The following is a 22145-nucleotide window of genomic DNA, read 5'->3' as shown; positions in this document are numbered from 1 at the left end:
ACAACTATCTACTGGGGCTTTGGGGGGAAAAATAAATAAATAAATAAAATTATTAAAAAAAAAAAAAGGAAGAAATAATACTAATTCTACACAAAGTCCTCCAGGAATTAGAAAATGAAGGAACATTTCTCAACTCATTTTATGAGGCCAGCATTATCCTGATACCAAAACCAGACAAAGGCTGTGGACCAATATCCCTCATGAGAAAAATCCTTCATGAATTTGAAAATTTTAGCAAATCAAACCCAGCAATGTGTGAAAAGGATACTGCCTTATAGCCAAGTGAGATTTATACCAGGAATGCAAGGTTGGTTTAAAATTCAAAATCAATCACTATAATTCACTATATTAACAGACAAAAAAAGGAAGAACCATATGCCTGTCCCAGTGGTGTGAAAAAAAAAAAAAAAGAGCATTTGAAAAAATTTAATACTCATTCGTGGTAAAAAAAAACTCTCAGCAAACTAGAATAGAAGTTGACTTCCTTAATCTAATAAAGGACATCTATGAAATCACATCATCCTCAATGGTGAAAGACTGAAAGCTTTCCTTCTCAGACTGGCTTGTCTGCTCTCATCATTTTTATTCAACATTGTATGAGAAAAGTAAGGAAGAAAAAGAGATAAAAGATATACAGAATGGAGAAGAGGTACAATTGTCTTTATTCACACAGGGCATGATAGTCCATGTGGAAAATCCTAAGAAATCTACAAAAAAAAAAGCTACTAACACTAACAGGTGAGTTTAGTGAATTTACAGGATACAAGGGCAATATAATAAAATTAATTTTATTTCTATATACTAGCACTGAACAATTAAAAACTGTAGGGGCCCGGCCCCATGCCGTAGTGGTTCAGTTTGCGCACTCCACTTCAGCGGCCTGGGTTCTCAGGTTCAGATCCCAGGCACAGACCTACACACAGCTCATAAAGCCATGCTGTGGCAGCATCCCCCATAGAAAATAGAGGAAGACTGGCACAGATGTTAGCTGAGGGTGAATCTTCTTCAAACAAAAAAAAGAGGAAGATTGGCAACAGATGTTAACTCAGAGGGAATCTTCCTCATGAAAAAAATAAAATAAAATAAATAAAAACTGTAATAAAACACCATTTACAATAGCATTCAAAATATGAAATTCTTAGGGATGAATATAACCAAAAAATATGCCAAAAGAAATTACGGAAGACCTACATAAACAGGGAGCTATGCTGTGTTAATGGACCAGAAGACCTAATGTTATTAAAGTGTCAGTTCTACCAAAATGGACATATAGATTCAGTGTGATCGCAACCATAATCCTGGCAAGGTTTTTTGTGGAAATTTACAAGCGTATTCTAAAATTTACATGGAAATCTCATGACCTAGAGTAGCCAGAATAGTTTTGAAGAGATAAACAAAAGACTAGCTGGATTTAAGACTTTCCCTCTTGCTGCAGTAACTAGACACTGTGGAAGGTCAGTGGAAGGGAGCAGGTTCCAGAAACACACCTGCACATTTATAGTCAGTTGGTTTCCAACAGAAGCGCCAACGGAATTCAATGGGGAAGCGATAGTACTTTCAACCAGTGGTGCCAGGACCGTTGGACACCCATGTGCAAAAACAATGAACCTTCACCCTACTTCATCCTGTATTACAAAATTAACTCAAAATGGATCACAGACCTACATGTGAAAGCTAAAACTATAAGATTTATAGAAGAAAAAATGTGGTATATACATACAATGGAATATTACTTAGCCTTAAAAACAAATAAAATTCTCACTCACACCTGCTACACGGATGAGCCTTGAGGACACTGTGCTGAGTGAAATAAGCCAGTCACAAAAGGACAAATACTGTGTGATTCCACTTACATGGGTCCCTAATGTAGTCAAACTCATAGAGACAGAAAGTAGAAGGCTGGGGGAGGGAGGTGGGGAGTTAGTGTTTCATGGGGGCAGAGTTTCAGTTTGGGAAGACGAAAAATTCTGGAGATGGACGGTGGTAATGCTTGTGAAACAAAGTGAATGTGCTTAGTGCTACTGAACTGTGTGCTTAAAAATAGTTAAAATGGTGAACTTTATGTATATTTTACCACAATTTAAAACAAAAACAAGGACCAAAATTAGTCAGTCAGCCTAGGGTTTTGCATTGTTGGTCTCAGGCTGCAGCTGTACTGGAGAGGGGCTGGGCAGCCTGGAAGGAGCCCCATGTGGGGTTTACGGGGTTTGGGAGGGAGCCAGAGTGCAAATGAGGTCGGGCACAGTTGTTGTGCCCGGAAATGCAGAATGTCAGCATTCAGGTGCCGAGAGGCCTGGAGGCCCTTCTGCTCCGCGTGGCAGGGGCCCCCCAACCTTGAGCTGTTCCGACAGCCTGCGGGGAGACTGAAATTGCTTTGCAGTCTTTTCTGGGTGTGACCTCTGGATCTCTCCAGTTCGTTCAGTTATGGGCCGTCTGTTGGGCCTCTTTATCAGGCAATGGGAAGTAACAGCGCTCGAAAAGGCCCCACATAGGCTGTGTCCCTGGTGTTTGCTTAAGTTAGTAGGAGACTCAGTTCATCGGGAATAAAGTGCATTCGTAGTTGTCAGTTTCCCCGACGTGGGTCCTTCTAATGCCCGTACTCCAGTCACTGTCTTTCCAGTCCTGCATGCGTCATCTGTGTTTGTGTCTTCCACCTCCAGGCCTTCCGGTTGGAAACCTCTAAGGACGCTTGCTCCCCCGCTCTGCTGACCCTGTGCCTTGGTAAGTTAGGAGAAGGAGGCGGCCGATGCTTGAGTGGCGTGTGTGTGTGTGTGTGTGTGTGTGTGTGTGTATGTGTGTGTGTATTTCTGTGCCCTGGAGCAGGTCCCACCTCAGTGATCTGCCGCTGGCTCTTGCTGGCAGGTGCAGAAGTCCATCCGCCTTGATCCAGCTTCAATGAAGTTGAAGGGACCGTGTGGGGCACAGTCAGGCCTTAATGCGTTGTTGATTAATTTTCTTAAAGGGCTTGTATACTTTAAAGTTTTCTTACAGCCAAAGGATATTTATTATAATCAGTTCCCGTTTGTCCAAAATCCAATGCGGTTTCCTCTTCTGTTCTGTCCTGGAGGGATGAGCAGAGGGTCCAGGCGACAGAGCTGCTGGGTCCGAGGGCGTCTGCGGGGGCTCAGGGGGTGTCACCGCGGCGGAGCTGGAGCTGGTCTTTGTTGGCAGACCCAGAGGTCCATGTGTCTCGTTGAGACAGACATAGCTGTCCGGTTCAGATGCCCAGGGGTGGCCCAGTGACCTGGTGGTCAGTGTGTACGTTTGCTGGGAGCGGGAGATCCCTGGTGCCATGGGGCAGTCTGCTCCTGTAGGGAGCCCCCTGAGGCCCAGTGATAACCAGGAGCTTTGGCAGAGAGCACAAATGGGGGGTCCTAGTTCGTCCCAGCCTGAGGACAGAGCATATTCCACAGAGTGGCCTCTGGTGACCCAGGGCCTCTCCCCTACCCTCCCGTGTCCCAACCCTACATGGTCCAGGACCCTCCTTTCAGGTCCATGCCGACCACCTCCCTTCTGCGCCCACACTCATTCTTGGGATCTGCTACTGTTAGGGGGTGGAGCGACAGGTTCCTTTTATATTACTTAAGCCTTGAGCAGATGCCTCTTCCTGACATTTCGTCTTTGGACGCTGGAGACATCTGTCTTGTAAAGTGCTTCCTGGTGTACTTCATTATATTTCAAGTTCTGTTGATATACCTGAAATTTATACAATGTTATAAACCAGTTATCTCAAAAAAATAAAAATAAAAAGGCGCTTTCTGCAGAGAGCTAGTCCCAGCGTTACATTTGGAAGTTTTCAAGTTTAACTCATGGTCCCCAGTCCTCGGTGGGCAGGCAACTTAACCTCCTGTGTAATGATTACAGCAAATAGGGTGCTGAGAGCTACTAGTTGTGAAACAAACTTTTGGGATATGAGTAGGATTGATGCAACCTGATGCTAATCTTATACTTTTTATATTTATAGTCATGACTTGTTTAAAATAATGTTGCTTAAATATGTGAATCGAGCACAGCAGTACCTCCTTAGTTTTCAAATTAAAATTGCTGTGTTTAATGTCTCTTTAGAATTAAGTCTTTTATTATGAGTGCTTGTTTGATAACTTGGTAACATAAATATGATACACACGGCAGCTCTCAGCTAACTAGCACTCTGAGCATCTCTTCTCCAACATTCTGAATCAACAAGTTTCTTTGCCTTTTTTGCTGTAATTGAGTTAATAATACACAGCTTATGGTTTCAACTGTTAAATTGTTGCAGGCTCCTGTTCTGTGCAAAAGAAAATCACACGACATTGTATCCTCAAGTTGAATCTCGATAGATTCCTTTCCTTTTGATTATCATCTGGCAGTTGATAGTCCAAAGGATCCTCCCCCGGGCGCTGGAGCCCCCTGAGGTGCAGGCTGCAATGGCCGCCCAGGGCTGGGGGTGGCACCAGGGGCTTTGATCTGGGAGCCCTGTGCACTGTGCACAGCAGGCACGATGGTTTGTTTCCAGGGGAGGGGAGCTGAGGGTCACTAGTCATCAGCCAGACCTCTCCCAGAAAGATGCAGTTGGGGGAGGTTAGAGATGGAAACCATCTCCCTCATGTCTGGGGATGGGAACCTCACAGTTCTGTAACAATTGAAGGCTGGGAAAAAGAGTGGGAGGAAGAATGGCAAGTTGGAAACATTGTGCTTTTTAGGACTGGTGATAGCTGTGGGAAATTCCCAGATTAGATTTATAACAGAGCATCTCTTAAGATTAACTCAACATTGACAAAACGAAACGACTTCAGTTATACATATACAACTTCCACTTTTTTTAAAGTTGTAGTATAATTGACATACAATATTATATTAGTTTCTGGTGTACATCATGATTTGATATTTTTATACGTCACAGAATGATCACCATGATAAGTCTAGTTACCATCTGTCACCATACAAAGTTATTCCCATATTATTGACTGTATTCCCTATGTTGTACATTACATCCCCGTGACTTATTTATTTTATGACTGGAAGTTTGCACTTCTTAATCTCCTTCACCTATTTCACCCATCCCCCCACCCCCCTCCCCTCTGGTGACCATTGGTCTGTTCTCTGTATCTGAGTCTGTTTCTGTTTTATTTGTTCATTTATTTTGTTTTTTAGATTTCTCATGTAAGTGAAATCATATAGTATTTGTCTTTCTCTGTCTGACTTATTTAACTTAGCATAATACCCTCTACGTCCATGTGGGTTGTCACAAATGGCCAGATTTCATTCTTTCTTATGACTGAGTAATATTCCACTGTATACATATACCACATCTTCGTTATCCATTCATCCATTGATGGACACTTAGGTTGTTTCCACATCTTGACTATTGTGAATAATGTTGCAATAAACATTGAGGTACATATATCTTTTTGAATTAATGTTTTTGTTTTCTTTGTATAAATACCCAGAAGTGGAATTGCTGGATCATATGGTAGTTCTATTTTTAATTTTTTGAGGCCCCTGCATACTGTTTTCCATAGTGGCTGCACCAATTTACATTCCCACTAATAGTGCACGGGGTTCCCTTTTCTCCACATCCTCACCAACACTTGTTATTTCTTGTCTTTTTGGTAATAGCCATTCTAACAGGTATGAGGTGACATCTCATTGTGGTTTTAATTTGTGTTTCCCTGATGACGAGTGATGGTGAGCATCTTTTCATGTGCCTGTTGGCCATCTGTGTGTCTTCTTTGGAAAAGTGTCTATTCAAGTCCTCTGCCCATTTTTTAATTGGATTGTTTGTTTTTTTGCTATTGAGTTGTATGAGTTCTTTATATATTTTGGATATTAACCCCTTATCGGATATATGTTTGCAAATATTTTCTCCCATTCAGTAGGTTGCCTTTTTGTTTTGTTGCTGGTTTCCTTTGCTGTGCAGACGCTTTTTAGTTTGACGTAGTCCCACCTGTTTATTTTTGCTTTTGTTGCCCTTGCCTGAGGAGACAGATCCAAAAAAATATTGCTAAGTCTGATGTCGAAGAGTTTACTGCCTGTGTTTTCTTCTAGGAGTTTTATGGTTTCAGGTCTTAGATTTAAGTCCTTAATCCATTTTGAGTTTATTTTTGTGTATGGTGTAAGGAAGTGGTCCAGTGACATTCTTTTGCATGTGGCTGTCCAGTTTTCCTAACACCATTTGTTGAAGAGACTGTCTTTTCCCCATTGTGTATTCTTGCCTCCTTTGTCGTGGATTAATTGACCACAATTTACCACTTTTAGGAGTGAGGGAAGGTATAGCAAAACAGCGCCCCCCCCCCCACTAGTACCCATCAATTTTGAAATTTGAAGCAAATCATTCATTTATGACTTGAACCAGCACCTCTCAAAAGATGATGTCTAAATGTCTAATAAACATCTGAAAAGGTGCACAATGTAATTAGTCATCAGAGAAAGGAAAAATAAAAACCACAAATGTGGCATCTATCCAACACCAGAATGGCTCAAATGACAAAGACAGTGCCCAAGTTGCTGAGGGGGTGGAGCAGTGGGCACTCAGGCGTCGTGGGGCTGTGACTTGGTCCAGTCACCATGGAAAACTCTCTTTATTATTATTGTGCGTGTTGGCTCCAGGCTGAGCACTTTAAAAATCCCTCATTCAATTCTCTTCCCGTCCATGTGGAGCAAATATTATTTGCAGATACAGGCTCAGGATAAGTGACTTGCCTGTGCTCACCCGCATGGGGCCCCTCTGGGGTTCAGGGCCCCCTGCCATGCCCTGAGGGCGGGGTATGTCCATCGTGTCCCTGCCAGATCCTGGTGCCCTGGTAGACACCTGTGCTGGTCGTCTCGTCCAGCACCAGCCCTACAGAAGTGAGAGGCTGATAGGAAAAGCCCAGCGAGCGGCAGGCCCTCAGCTGACTGGAGCTCATTCTTGGGGGTTCACGAGGGCTCTGGGATCTGAATGTACCTGAGAAATCCGCTCTGTGTGGCCCTGGGGGCAGAATGTTTGTTACTTTGCTTCGTGACTCCTTCACTGATGACCTGTAGAACAGATCAGCTTTTTATTGCTCTAAAATTGCTCACTTATTGCAATTTTAGCTCAAACTAGTTTTCCACTAATTTTTCTTACAAATTTTAAGATGATTTTCAGCTTTTCCTTAGTCTGTCTTAGGTACTGGCATTCGAAAGGTGCCTTTCCAACATGCTTCTTTCCCGGGCTCCTCTCTCCTCCCTCTGCCCGTCGTTCTTCGAGAGCCCCGCTTCCCAGCGCTTCCAGGCTGGCTGGGGACGTTGCTCTTTGCAGCAGAAGGGAGTGATGGGGGCCGGGAGCAAGGGACCCCTCTTGGCCCCTGAGAGGTTGGTCGGCTGTCCTGCAGAGTCTACCTGAAAATAACCCCGTGTGGGGCCGGGTCTCCTACGGGGAGTGTGAGCGTGAAGAGCGAGTCCCGGGTGCCTGCCCATTTCTGTTCCCAGGGTGGCTGGGTTGGGAGCTTTGGGAGACCCAGAACACTCTCTGAGGAAGATGAGGCTGGTCTGTGATGTTTTGGTGTTTCATGGTTGAAACAGGCAGCCTCCCCTATTGCTGGGATCCCACTGTTTCATGAGTTCTAGAACGAGGGGAACCCCAAGGACTTAGGGTATAGAGGGTTTGTGCCCCCAGCCTCTTTCTGCAGAAGGGTTGTTTCATCACGACCGAGACGGAGGCTGGGCTGGTCTTGCACCCCTGCTGCAGGGTGTGATGTGTGCCCCAAAGGAGAGCCGAGGCCACCACAGACCACTCATACCTGCCGTGGCCCACGTGTTCTCGAACCTCCGTCCCAGGCCCTAACACCGGAGGCACCTTAACAGCAGGGAGGAGGGTGGGCCGAGGGAAGGGTTGCACCCAGCCCTCCACCCGCCTGATAGAGCAGGCGGGTGGAGGGCTGGGTGCAGCTGGCTCCACCGTGGATCCCCACACTGTGGCTGTGTGATGGGAATTCTCTTTGCCCTCTGAAGGTAACACGAGGGGCCCAGCAAAGGGCTCAGGCTTTGACTGGCCAAGTTGTGTCTAGAGAAGGCATATATCCTGCAAGGTAAGCTTTCTTCCTTAAAAAACAAAGCTTATCAGTGTTCAAGATAATTGATTAGACTGTTGTAACCACTGTAGATATAAAGGTTGGAGCTTAATAAGCAAGCAAGGTAACTTTTTTCTTAATATTTAAATTTTAATTATAAAAGTGATACATGCTTCTAAAAATTAAACACTGAGCTAAATCTAATAAATAATCAAAATTTCATTTTTTACTCCATCCTAAATCCCACTCTTTTTCCAAACAAAATGGTTTATCCTTCCAGAACTTGTAAAAATACACATAAGAACGTACATACAGGGCCGGCCCCATGGCGTAGTGGTTAAGTGCGCGTGCTCCGCTGCTGGCAGCCCGGGGTCGGATCCTGGGCACGCACCGCTTGTCAGGCCACGCTGTGGCGGCGTCCCATATAAAGTGGAGGAAGATGGGCACAGATGTTAGCCCAGGGCCAGTCTTCCTCAGCAAAAAAAGAGGAGGATTGGCATGGATGTTAGCTCAGGGCTGATCTTCCTCACAAAAAAAAGAAAAAAAGAACATACATACATATGCAGAGTTTCTAAAAATTTATTTGTATGTTATAACATACATCTGTGCAACTCGATTTTAACTTGTTTTGGAAGTCTTTTAGTCCATATAGATCTGTCTCATTTAACAAGACTCTTTATGTGCATATTCTAAAGAGCACATGTGGACATACATATGTGCACACACACATACACACGCATGTTATAAGAAACGTCTGTGGGGTAGTTTCAGAGTGCGGTCACCCGGCCTTCAGTTTATGAGAACCAGAGTATGCTTTTAAGACTTGGGAGCATGTATGGCTCAGAAAGCATTGTGGAACTGGCAACTCATTCTTGTTTTGAGGGGCCAATGGGAGTCAGGCGAATGCAGTGGTGACAGTGTCTGTGAAGGGGGTGGATGCTGGCCCTCACAGCTGTGCGATGTCTGGGTAACCACCGCCTGGCTCAGATGCCTGACCCGCTGGAAGGTGGACTTTGCCTCCTGCTGGTGTGGAGCCGGCTCTCCATTTCTGTCTCGTGCTGTTCCTAAGTTGGCAGGGGTGATGGGGAGGCTCTACATGGACGGTCGCCTGGGCCAGATTCCTTTTCTACTGAGGGGCGTCGGTTTTCTGGAACTTTCCGTACTGTGTTCCTCTCGTTGGAACACACGTAAAACGTGTGCAGGCACGTTTACATGCATTTATTGACTGAGTCAGCAGCATTCGTGAGCAAAGCTGCTGTCCTTTGAGCATCTAAAGTGCAGCTGCAGCAGAGACAGAAATGGGGCTTGGCCTCTGTCGGACTCTGCTTGGCCACGAGGCCACCGTGTCAGGGCGCTATGTCTTTTCTCACAGACACCATCTGCCTGGCGACTCCTTATCTCTTAGTGAATGGAACTAAACACTGAAGTGTGGCTCTTGAGTGCACCAGACGTCTGCCGCGTTGGCGTGGCTTTATGCGGAGGGTCTGGTTGGAGCAGAGGGACTAATGGGGATGAGCCTCTGGCAGAAGCAGCTTCTGTAGCCCGTGAGTTATCTTAGCTGCCCCCTCGGACTGGGCTCTTGGCATTCCCTGAAGTTTTCTCCCATTGCTTCCGTGTGGATTGAAATTGGGAGGCATGTCCATAGAAACACCAGGACCGAGCCGGGAGGGGCGGTCAAGCTCATGTGGTCCAGCCCCGGAGGCTGAAGAGGAGGCGCAAGTCCCAGCAGGCCTGGCCCGCAAGTGAATGTCACGCATAGGTGGCCCCGTCTCATTTCTGGCGCCGCTTTGCTTTCTTCCTTGTCCCTCCAAAGTGACTGTGAACCTCTGTCAAGGAAGTGTGCTGGCTGCGGGCAGACCTGGAGAGGAAGGAAGGTGATGCTGTGGGTGTAATGTTGTTGATATTCCACCAACAACTTCGCTGACTCTCGGTGTTTCCAATAACTTGCCTCAAGAACTTCTCGGGTTTTCTGTGTAGACAATCATATCATCTACGAATGGGGAAAGCTTGTTTTCTTCTTTCCAATCCTTATTTCTCGTATTTTTTTTGCTTATCTTATCACAGTGGCTGCACTAAGTTCTCTGAGGACTTGAAGCCTCCGTGGTGGATGTCCTTAAACAGCTACGAGTGGTGTTGAACCTCATCATCTGCTTTTCCTGAATCTAATGAAATAATCATGTTTTTCTTCTTTTATCTGTTATTGTCAATCATTAGACTAACTGACTTTCTATGGTAAACCATTCCTGGGTCCTGGTATGAACCAAATTTGGTCATGGGGTTTTTTTGTTTTTGTAACTACATGGCTGGAATCAGTGTGCTGATATGTATTGTGAGTATTCCATCTGTATTCATGAGTGTGATTGGCCTGTTCAGTGATGGGCATTTTGTGTTGTTCCTGATGTTGGCTGGATCCCTCTAGCATTTTTCCATTGAGTAAATGCTGACTTTGGGGCTGAGACATTATCACCCGACAGGGAACTGTATAGTGAATGTGTCACCTTAGTGGGAAGCATAGAATGAGTATAGATAATATTTGAAATTGCTCCTACTTTCTTGAGTGTTTTTATCAGGAAATGAGGTTGGATTTTGTTAAATTATCTGCCCAGCATTCTTATTAATGAAATACAATGAATTTTATTAATAGATTTCCTACTATCAAACCATCCTTGCCTTCCTGGAACAAACCCCACTTGGTCATGATATATTGTCTTTTTAATGTGCTGTTAGATTCTATTTGCTAATTTGCCCCTGGCAGCTTCCTGGACTGGCCAAAGGCCCACTGGCTGGCAGTGGTGCTGTGACCACTCTCGTTCCTCGTGTGTCTGTGTGTAAGCAGTTTCCTAGATGGTGTGGGCCTCAGAGCTGAGAGGAGAGAGAGCTGCCGGTCTGGTCCCAGCTCAGGTGATGCTAAGAACTTGAAGAGACTTTGGCCTTGATCAATAATGAACAACTTCTGGATGGTTCAGTTATTTGGTGCCTCTGACGAGTCGTTTTTGTTGGTAATGAACGAGGGGCTGACTGCTGTCCTCCATTCATCCGTAGTGAGCTCCCCGCTGCTGCGGCTGGGCTGGTTTTCCAGGATCACACTCACCACTTCTCACCGAGATGCTGACCTCTGGAGTCTCGGGGTGGGCAGGTTGGTGTTGGGGGTCTTGGGCGTGCCCGCCCCGGTCCGTGTGGGACGAGTGTGGTGGAGAACATTCCCTGAGGGCAGGGAGATTGCCGGAGATGGGCGGCAGGCACAAGTGTTGGGATATCTTTTTACTGATTTCTCTTATATCGGTGCTGTTTTTGTGCAGGTTTAACAAATACTTGATTGATTGTTGTGAGAAGGTAGGCTTCTTTATTTGGGGTAAATTATATCTAATGAAAAAGATTTCCCTTTTTGGAAGTTAAAACCCTTAATCCCATGGTCCAGGTGTGCGAGAGGAGAGCGAGGTCAGGAGGGAGGTTTTGGTTGTTGGTCCTGGGAGGCCGCGTGGGGAGGTGAGATGTTCCGTGGGGAGCTGGGGTGCTTTTCCTGTGGCACTTAATGTCATACATGCTAGAAAAATACCATAACCAGCAATGTGTGTTGTCTCTTTCAGAAGTCAAGCTGCCTGTAGAGAAGCCATTGAACACTTTGAAAACCCAAATAGCTTTGAAGTGAAGGCAGACTTTGGTCTGGGATTTCTATGGCTGCTGGAAGTCCCCGTTCACCTGTGGGTTTGGAGCTTTGGTGTCCAACGTGGTTTGTCGGGGAGGAGAGGGCCTGGGTTGTCATTACATGGACTCGCCAAGGCCCCTACGAGAAGGGCCCCCCACAGGAGGTCAGGCAACCTGGCAGAGGGGAGCATGCACCACCAACCTTCACTGCTGTCAGGTGGCATAGATGTTATTTAATTATCTACTGACTTTAGTCAAGGGCCAACCACATGCCAGGCACCCCCCTCAGTGTTAGGGGCAGAGATGAATGACTTGCGGACCTCAGTGCCCCTGGAGGGCAGGGGCTCGTGGGGGAGGTGACACAGATAAACATTAACCGTGTGTGAAGTCCCACTCCCGGTCCGTCTGTTCTTCCCAGATTTATAGTGCCCTTCTCAGCCCTGAGGGCCACATCCCAGTGGGCAGCGGGGGAGGCGAGACAGCAGTAATAAATAAAGAAACAGACACACGTGAAACGCCAGGTAACCGGTGCTGAGAAGGAATCTACCTGGGGGTCTGGATGGCGCCGGTGGAGGAGGGGCCACCCCTCCCAGGAGGTGGCAGGGAGCAAACGCCCCCCAGCAGGAGGGAGCTTGGCAAGGGAGGGAGGGAGGTGAGGCTGGTGGGAAGCCGGGAGAGTGCAGACCGCAGGCCTGAGCAGGCCAGGGCTCTGGGCGGGCTTTGTGGACACCATGGGGTGGCTCTTGTTCTTGGTTCAGTGGGAGCCACCGGGTAGACGCAGGGCACTGGCATGATCTTCACCGGACAGAGGGAGCCCTGGCTTCACCATGGGTTGCAGGGGACAAGAGAGGAAGTCAGGAGAGGGCAATGGGGCTGGGTGACAGCAGCAGGTGGAGAACAGCCAGGCATGCCTGGGGGTTGAGTGTGTGTGCGTGTGTGCCTGTGTGTGGTGTACGTGTGACTGTGGGGTGCATGTGGGGTGCGTGTGGTGTGCAGTGCACACGCATATGTACGAGAGGAGCCTGCACGGGGCCCGGCAGCGGGTTCGTGGTGGTGCCCCTGGCTGTGGGGAAGGTGGGGAGCTGTCTGCGGTGAGGAGCCATCTGGCCGCAGTGAGTGTGCCTCGGTCAGACCTCCTGGCGCAGCGTGGAGCTGGGACCAGGGCAGGACACAAACTCAGAGTGCAGCGGACGGGACGTGACCTCTGGGGAGGGTTCTGTGTTGGTTCCGTGTTGTTTTCCAGCTGGGAGGCACTGGCACACATTTGGTGCTGAGGAGATGGCCCTGTGAAGGAGAGCATCATGTGCAGCTCCTGAGAGGACGAGAGAGGCTAGAAGAGGGTGGGCGGGCGGGCAGACGCGCACGTCTTGGTGGGGGAGATGACAGGGGCTGCAGAGGAAGAAGGGGGAGCAGGCGAAGGTACAGTTCCAGGCGGGAGCCCAGTGGGTGGAGCTGGTGGAGACGTGCGGCACGATTTCCAGGAAGGACAGTCAGCGCGGTGCTGGTTTCCCCGATTCGAGGGCCCACACAGCACCACCACAGTGCAGGGGGCTGAGCAAGCGCAGCAAAGGGAGTGAAGGGCTTTTTTGTGTTTGACTTTTTTTAAATAAAAAATATATGTAGGTGCTATGCTAGGGAAGTTGTAAAGTGTCCTCGAGGGGCTCCCGTCCGAGGACAGAGCCCTCTGTGCAGTGAAGGCTGCCGTGGAATCAGGCGAGAGGGTGGGCACACCTTGGGTGACCAGCGGGCAGAGCGCTGGGGGCGGAGTGCAGCCCTCGGGTCCATGTGTGGAGAGCCTGTCCCTTGTCGGCCTGACTCGCGTCCCGGGGTAGTCTGCGCACGGCTGGCCGGGCCCTGGTTGGTGAGCATGCGTCTGTCCCTTTCCCTCTGACACTTGCAGAAGAGTGTGATTCCCAGAAAACCAGCTGCCAGTGTTTATGCTGGCATGAGGAGCAGAGACCTTGGAGAGCACAGTGCATTTGAGAAGGTGGGAGTGGGTCCAGCAGCGCTGGGGGCCGTGCTGGGGGCCAAGCTGGGGGCAGCCTCCATGGCTCCTGCGGACCTGCACACACCAGCACGTTGGCCAGGGTAGACCTCCTGCTTGTGCCACAAGTGTTACCAATTTCATCTCACTCTGGTGGGACTCCAACCCACACTCAGAGGAGCTCCTCGGAGGCCTTGTACCCACAATCCATCCCTTGCCAAAGAATGGAGAAGTGGGAATAGAGTTCACAAATAGACTTCTCAGCTCCTGGGGTGATTAGGCAGCTGTTATAAGGGGTCTAGGTAATGAAAGGGAGAATATTCATAGTTATTTGGGGAAATGGGCAGGCTTTTCTGGGGAGTAAGGGTGCCACCTCTTTTCTTTCCTTATGTGGTTATATCCTGCCGTTGCCATGGCAGCTGTAAACTGTCCTGGCGTCGGTGGGTGTGTTCTACAATATGGTAAGGTCAGCAGATTGAGGATGCAGGGCCCGAATGGCAGGAGGAGGAAAACAGCTACAAGCAGGCGGGACCAGGTCAGCCAGGGAGGATCTTCTGGACTCCCTCCCAGACTTGTTCTGCCCATTTGTGTTGGGTTAAGTCCTCCAAGTTGTTAGCTGCTGACTTTACTCCTTCTAAGCTCAGATGAGTGTCCAGAGTGGTTACTGTAGAAGTGGCAGGAGGTGTTTGTCAGGGCAAGATTCCCCTTGTTCGGTGCACTTGTGATCACATAGGCTGGGACAAAGCAGATTCTTAGCCCTGGAATAGGCGTGGGAGACAGCAGGTTAGGCTCACAGCAATAAAGAAAATGACTCCCAAGGCTGACAGCAGTAATATTCCCAGGAAAAAAGAGAGACATAAGAAGGAATGGGCACGCCCGGAAGGCGATGAGGTTTTCCAAGACTGGTTTGTGGTTGTACTGTGCAGAGTTGATGGGGTATTCTTCAAAGTCCCCAGCTGTCTGTACCTGGGAACGGTGGATCCAGGGTGTGATCCCCTGTAACCTAATCATTGGGTAACACAAGGACAAGACGTCGGGATTGAGACAGGGTGCAGCAGAAGCCAGGGACCTGCAGGTGTGTCTCCGTGTTCATGAACTGGGGGTTCATGGGCAGCTGAGGATATGGTTTGCTTTGATTCAGGGATCTACCATGTAATACACATTTGCCCCAGAGTTCCACACCTGTTTGGGCAGGTTCAGCCCACATACAAGTGAGGAAACAAATCAGGGCAGGTCACTGTCTCTCCTGTTAACAGTAAGACAGCCCCGGGGTTGGGGGGTAACACAGAGCCGCAGGGACCCAGTCTCCCTCTGATATCCTTTTCAGCCTGCAGCTTCTGTTCTGATTATGGCTTGCTGGTCTCAAGAAGGCTGCTCCTCTCTCACCATTTCATCTGCATTCCAGGCAGGAAGGAGGAGAAGGGCATATCGGGGCCATTTGTTTTGAAGAGCTCTCCCCAAGCTCTACCCAGCAGCTGTCACCTCCATCTCCTTGGCTAGATGTGGCCCTCCCTGCAGGGGGGCTAGGATCTCACCTTCTAGGCCAGGCCCAGGGCCTGCCTGGCAGAGTGTCCATCTTGTTGGTACAGAAGCAAGGGAGAGTGAATTTCAGATCGGCAGCCAGCTCCTTCCTGCCACTTGGCAGAGTAGTCGGTATTCCAGAAACTGTATCCTTGACCTTTGACCTGAATTTGATAGAGAGAAAGCTTTCCCATTTCTTTGCGCTTCCCTCTCTGCGCTCCACGCGCATTGGCTGTTCTACAATGTTGACTTCATTTCTTTCCTCAGTGTGGGGGCTGGTCAGGTCCTGGCTTTCAGTCTCTTCGTGAAAGTAAGAGAAAGGAGGAGAGGACAGCCACCCTCTCAGGCAGACTTGTCCCCTGCTGCTCACCTGCCTCGGTTGGTACCAGTCCAGCTGGACGTGGGCAGCCGGGCACTCTGCCCTGGGCCCTGCAGCAGGCCAGGCTCCTGGCTGCTGCTGCCTTCCTCCCCTGCAGAGTGTGGGTCATGGGTAGAAGGGACACTGTGGGCGCCCCCTGCAGCTCCTGCCTGCTCGCCTGGGAGGGGCTGAGGGCAGGATAATAGCCGGCGCCTCCTGGGACTCCGGTGCACTCACATCCTTCGGAGGGACCGCCCTGCAGGTCTGGCCGGGAGCCCACGGGTAAGACTTTGCACGCCAAGCAGCCCCGCAGCAGCCCCTCCTGCTCCCAGGTCGGAATGAGCCGCCTGAGCAGTTGCGGGGGAGAGAAGGGGAGTTGAGGGCCGAGCATCTCAGACCCTACAGTCTCTAAGTCTGCACCCTCTGCGGGTTGGACCCTTCCTGAGCTCTGGCCCTGGGAGGGCAGGGTTGGGGTTAGTCAGTTATCCAGAGACTTCTCCCCTCCTTTGCTTGCCCCGCAGAAGAGCATTTGCTCCTAGTTAACGTGTGGAAGTCCCCATGGCTGGTGTCTGTCCGTCCTCGCTCTGAGCTCCAAAAGAAAGGCCCAGACTGAGTAAATAAGACGTTTTGATCTGTCTTATGGACTCTCCGTGCTTAAACCCAGCGCTGGGCTCTGTCAGGCTGTAATAGCAGAATGATTTCCAAGTCTGTCATGTCCCCCTGGTCAGGACGCTCAAAAGAGTTGTCAGCCACAAATGTCACCTGAGTGACAGATGTGACAGAGCCGGCCGGGCCGGTGTCGGATGCCACAGCCCACCTGCAGCCGCTGAGCCATCGGAAACAGAGAGGCCGAAGTGAGCGGCGCTGAAGGGAAAAACCCACACGCACCCTGGTGACTAGGTAGAGAGTAAGGTGGACTGTCTCACTAACGCCTTTTTAATGTTGACTGCACCTTGAAATGATGATATTTTGGCTCTAGTGGGTTAAATCAAATCCACTATTAAAATTAATTTCATCTGTTCTTTTCACTTTTTAATGCAGCTCCCAGCACATTTAACTGACTTCCCCGGCTCACTTTGTTCCTCTTGGTGGGCCCGTGGTGGAGGGTTATCTTTAAACTTTTGCCCGGGACAGGCTCCTGCTTGCAACACGTGCTGCCTCGTAGCTCAGTTCTCCAGCGGTTGTGAAATCTGGAGAGTTCCTGAGTAACATGTTCACCAAGAGTGGAGGTGGCTGGTGGGCGGTCACTCCTGCCTTCCTTGGCGGAATGAGCCTGTTCTTTTGGGATTATTTTCAGGTTAACTCATAAGTGACAGGGGAAGCAGTTCTGAAGGGGGAGCATGTACTCAAGTCTGTGTGGCAGGACTGGAGGTGTCATTTTATTTGGGATGCCCCAAGGCTGGCTCGAACCTGGCTCCGGCGTTTGGCTCTCAGAAGACAGGCACCCACCCAGGGACCATGCGTGTATGAGAATAAACGTGAGCCAGTAAGTTCTGGTGGGTTTTATGCTGAAAAATAAGCACCCAGACATTTCAGAGAGAAGAGTTCTTTGTGGTCTCTCCTGTGGTTTAGTTTCTGTGAGCTGAAATCGACTGGGTACCGGCGAGTGTGGTGTGGGGTGAGAGCCAGTGCTCTGGCCGCCCTGCCCGGCCGTCCTGTGTGACGCCGGGGTGGATGGGCAGACGGCCAGGCCTGGGGTCTGGATGGCTGGGCACAGGCCCCACCTCGGGCACAAGTGGCAGGAGGTGAAAAGATTTCCTCGTGAATTAAGCTGTGTGCCCCCTGCCCCCGTTAGGTGGGTCTGCTGGTGAATGACAGAAATACTCGTCTGTGGCAGAGCCGGCCAGTGTTCACCTCGCTGTGCACGGTGTCAGGATGGTGAGTACTGGGATTGGGGGAAAACAGTTCTTTTCTGCAAAGATTTGCCCTAGTGATGACTCGACATTTGACTAGACAGTTGTCTTCAAGAGACAGCCACCAATCGATGGTTCATTTCACAACTAGATATTTGGTTACTGTCACTGCCAGGACCTGTAGGGGAAAGAGGGTACAGAAAACCATAAAATGTGGGCCTGCCCACATTTGTCGAGGGGCAGGTGTGGCAGTGCCTGGCCCTGGGGCAGCAAGGCTGCGCCCGAGCTCCCATGAGAGCACGCCGACGGGCCGTGCCTGGTGGGGTCAGAAGAGCCGGGTGCAGGGAGGACTGTTAGAGCCTTAGAGCGGGCGTCCAGGGTCTTGGCAGTAGGGCAGGCGCGGGGCGCTGGAGCCAGCCCTGCCGAGTCCCCACCTACCCGCACTGGGACCTGGCAGGGCGGGAGGCTCCATGGGGGCAAGAGGTGCCGAGCCCTGGAGAGCCCGGCCCTGGGTGCCCAGGGGCTGTCGTGGTCATCCTCATCCTCGTCATCCACCCACATTTACCGCTCCGCAGTGCTGCCCCCGTGACCCCAGTTCTGACTTCTTTAAGGAGCACTGAGCACCGAGCGCCTCGGCTGCCAGTGACTCTCTAAGTGCAGAGTCCTCCAAAGGCCCGTTTATCTCTTCTGTGCTGACGTCGTCCCTTCCTCCATGATTTGATCACCAGCTCCTTGGATTTACAGATGTTTCCGGGGGTCAGCCTGATTTTAAGGGGATGACCTCCTCCGCTTTGCCATGTTGCATTCCTGTTTCTGTAGCCTCCGTATTATGTCATTAAGTTACACAGCTACAGAAACAGTGACTGCCGTCAGCACGTTTGACACAAACTGATTCCTGCTGAACCTGGAGCTCGAGGGGCAGGAGTGTGAGCAGCTGGAGGATGGCCGGCTGGGGGTGCACTCAACGCTCTGGTTTCCGGGGTCAGGGGAGCCTCATAAGGGAGTTTCTGCCAGTGTAGAAAGCACTTGGGAAGTGCTGGACACTAAAATGATCAGAATCACTAAAATGAACATGAAAGTGATTGGTAAACTGTGAGAGGACAGGCCCGTCCCCCACGGAAACCAAGCAACAGAGTGTTTGACTCAAAAACAAGGTAAATGTCCCCAAGGCCCAGAAATGGAACTGAGATGCCAAGCAGTGGGGAGGGCCAATGGAGGTGCCACCTGGAGGCCCCACCCAGGTGCTCCACTGCAGAAGGGGACACATACAGCCAGCTTGTTGCTTAAAACTGGGAGTTGGCTTGGGGGTGTCCTCCTGGTGAGAGGAGCTCAGGGGGGAGGGAGGGAGGGAAGAACACAGAATGGCTGTTGACCTATTCCGAGGGCTGCAGTCTTCTAGGAAGCTGGGGGTCGAGAGGGCAAGAAGGACAAGGCTCTCAACGCTGCAGAGAGCTGCGACGTCCCCACGTCACAGCACAGCAAGAGCCCGAGCGCTGTTCCTCCCCAGTCTGGACTGAAGGCCTCTGACGGTCAGATGGAGGTGGCCACACACGGAGGGAGGTTCAGCAAAACAGCTCAAAACTCCCCATCAAGGTCGCGGTCACACGGGCAGTCTGACACTGAGACGCACAAAATCTGAGTCAGAATCAGATTTCTCTTCAGCTGGAATTTGTTTTGTGAAACAGTTTGAAAAGACACTGGAAAACATGCAGCGTGTTCAGGATGCTCAGAGAGCTGGAGAACGCTGTAGCACCTGTCAAACAAGATGACAGCCTGTGGGGCAGAAATGGGTGTACGTTAGGGGCTGGTAAACGACCCTGTTTCCCTGTCTGGTTTGGAACTGGGCCTGGCTGCCGCCACGGGTGCAGTGAGCCGGGAGCCGGGCGCCGGGCGGGGCTCCTGGGAACACCTGTACCACCTCTGGGAGCTGGGGGACCTGCGAGTCCGTCTTTTCCAGCTGTCACATCTTTGTCTCTGCCCTCCTCGGGCAGAGACAGGGCTGGCAATCCGCCAAGCTGGTCAGACTCTGGCTCAGTACAGATGGTGGTATCCACCACGGGAGGCCCAGGGGGCTTTTCTGTTCTCATTCTCTTTTGAACATTAGAAAAATAATGCATCCCCACATTCAAAAATAAAACCTAGGAGGCTTTCTTCACCCAGGCCCCAGGCTTCTGAGCACAGAACGTCGCGCTCCGAATCTTGGGTGCTGCACAGGGGACGAAGTTGCTCATGAGCTTCAGTGCGTGAAGTTTTGTGTTGTCCTTTTCTACCGCTGGAGAACTTCGTGGCGGCTCCCGGTTCACAGCTCTACTGCAGGGGGTCAGATGTCCACCAACGCCCTCTCGGTCATCGGTCATTCGGGGCTTTGATGCTTCCAGCCCCAGGAAGGAATCATCGTAACCTTTCTGGAAGGTGTGCCGTGAAAACCTCCACCTGGCTGGGACAGAGTTACGTTTTGGGGATATATGGGCATAAAATGGGGTTTGTACTAACTCTGTAATTAGAGATTTACAAGGATTATATACACACTCATGACTTGGGGAATATACTTTGATTCTCTTTCTTTCATATTTTTTCCTTGCTGGATCTTTTTTTATTGCTTAGGAGGAAATTTGTCTAAGTAAAAAAATGTTAATTTATATTACTTTTTAATTTTGAAATCTGAGGAAGTTTTTTATCAGTAAAACCAGACACAGACTAACTCCTAGGTGTTAGGGCAGACATGGCAAAGAGCAGAGCTGGTGTTTCTTCCAGGAAACCGGGCGTCTGAGAGCATTTTGTGTGTCTTGTTGAGTCTTTTTAGTAAATTGCCATTTTGTAAATTTGCATTGTAAAAACCGTCTCTCTCAGATATTTTTCTACACGCTGAACTGAGTGAAGGTGGGGAGACCTGTCCCAAAGGTCACCCTTTGAAGCCCTGTTTTCACACTGTTGTTCCTGAGAGCCAGGTCTGGCCTGGAGACACAGCGCATGTTGGTGCAGCCAGCTGGGGGCCGGTTGGGGAGGCCGGAAAGATCCAGGCTGTGCCCAACCCTGGCCTGTTTGACGACACTGGCTCAAGTTTCAGTCCTTTAGTTCAGCTTGGAGAGAGCGAGCCTCAGCTCTGAGATGAGGGCTGAGACGCGTTTGGAGCGTCGTCATCGTGCCTCTAAGGGAGAGGTGGGTGTGTGGAGAGGGCAGGGTGGGGTCCAGACACCAGGTTGTTTTGTGTTCTGAACATCTACCGCAGACGTGGCGGGAAGAACCTCTATGCTGGCAGCATCACAGCTCCACGGTTTTGTTTTCCTGAATTAGGATGACTTTCATCAAGAGATTGGGAAGACCAGAGTGACTGCCCTCTGGAGGGTTCTGTGCGCTCCTGCCTGGGAACAGGGGCCCCCAGGCTGCGGTGTGCGCTTGCCAGTTACTTAGCCCGGAGCTTTGATAGAGAGTTTAATAGTGGTTTTTAGATGAAATGGTTAGGAACAAAGCAGGCGGATTCATATGAATTTTACGATTCATGATCACTGTTCAAACAGGTTTCATGTCTGAAACTATATTTTGCTTAAAAATTGCTTTCCGTGTAGGAGTTTTCTGTCTGCAATGAGTTTCAAGCTGGCAGTGCCAGTTTCTGGAAACAGTGTCCGATTTACAAAGAAGGGTGTGTCGCATGTCTGTCGGCTCCGTGCAGAATACCGTGCTGTTTGATTTTATCTCGTAACAAACTGGAATTTGTCCACATGCAGCTCTCTTTCTTGCTGTTCTGTGGTGTTGCTTCTTCAATGACCACTGGGTAGTTCTTGCAGATGCTTCAGTGCTATGCATACATGTCTTTCTTGCCATCATCTACCGCTGACTGTCACTGCCTCTTAGAAGATCACACAATCAGAAAACACAGCCTGCCAGCCAGTCCCAACATTCAGAGTCTTGAAAAAATGTGTGTTCTCGTTATCTGAACGCACGGTACCCAAGGTGGCTGAGGGCCAGAGAGCCCAGTCACACGGCGTTGGAAGGCTGTGCAGGGTGACCCCGAGTCTTAGAGGGGAGCTGGTCGTCTCATAGCAAGTGAGGCCCTCACCCACGAGTGCAGTGTTATCTCAGGACACCTGCTGCCGGTCACACCCTCCGAGCGTGTTCATCCCGACCAGCCTGCATAAACACCGCAGACTAATTGCGAGTTGCACAAACAGCGTCTGGGGTAGAAAGTTTCTAAATACGCTTCGGAGCACTGGAGACCTGGCGCTGGTTTTCCTGGGCTCACACCTCAAACTGTTTACTCGTGTTTGGTTTGCATAGTAACCCGCCTTCTCCGTGCGTCCCGGTGTGGATTGGAGGGACATTGTATCAGCCGGTCCCCAGGAGCACCAGCCTCATTTCTGGAGCTCTGCCACCGCCGGCTCCTTTCCCCAGAGCGAGTCAAAGCGAAGAGCCTTTTCCTGTGGGGCTTTATTTTTGTTATTTATTTATTTGTGTGTTTAAAGCTGTGCAAGGGCAGCTTGGGTTGAATTGCAGAATACGATACTGCCCAGCTCCCCGAGCGAAGGCGGGAAGTCGCCTCCCGCAGGCGGCACAGTTGTGTGTCCGAGGCCGGGTCCCAGCAGAAGGGAAGGCGCCCTCGGTTGTGTCCTCCGGAACGGCGTGGACGTGTGTGGGACTGGAGAATGCTTCTCTAGGAAGTTCTGGGCTGCAAACACTGCCCCCTCCTGCTCCTTCCTTGGACCAGAGGAGAAAACTCAAGAAGCTCACAACCTTTCCTAACAAGCGCAGCCGAAAAGCTCCAGGAGCTCCTGGTG

General features: G+C 50.0%; 1 protein-coding gene across 2 annotated transcripts in view; it reads left to right on the top strand.

Moving 5' to 3' along the window:
• Window positions 1-22145, top strand: part of AGPAT3 (1-acylglycerol-3-phosphate O-acyltransferase 3) — a 99202-nt gene that overhangs the window by 25856 nt on the left and 51201 nt on the right. Inside the window, exon 2 of one of the 2 annotated variants that reach the window (XM_087418009.1) lies at window positions 2661-2721. The exons of the other annotated variant lie outside the window; for it this stretch is intronic. The gene's annotated coding sequence lies outside the window, so the exon portion shown is untranslated. The remainder of the gene's footprint in view (window positions 1-2660; window positions 2722-22145) is intronic. 2 annotated transcript variants of the gene reach the window in all.

Source organism: Ceratotherium simum, chromosome 27, assembly GCF_057802395.1.
Source record: "Ceratotherium simum simum isolate JZ-2026a chromosome 27, ASM5780239v1, whole genome shotgun sequence".
NCBI lineage: Eukaryota > Metazoa > Chordata > Mammalia > Perissodactyla > Rhinocerotidae > Ceratotherium > Ceratotherium simum.
This window is presented reverse-complemented; position numbering and strand designations above follow the sequence as displayed.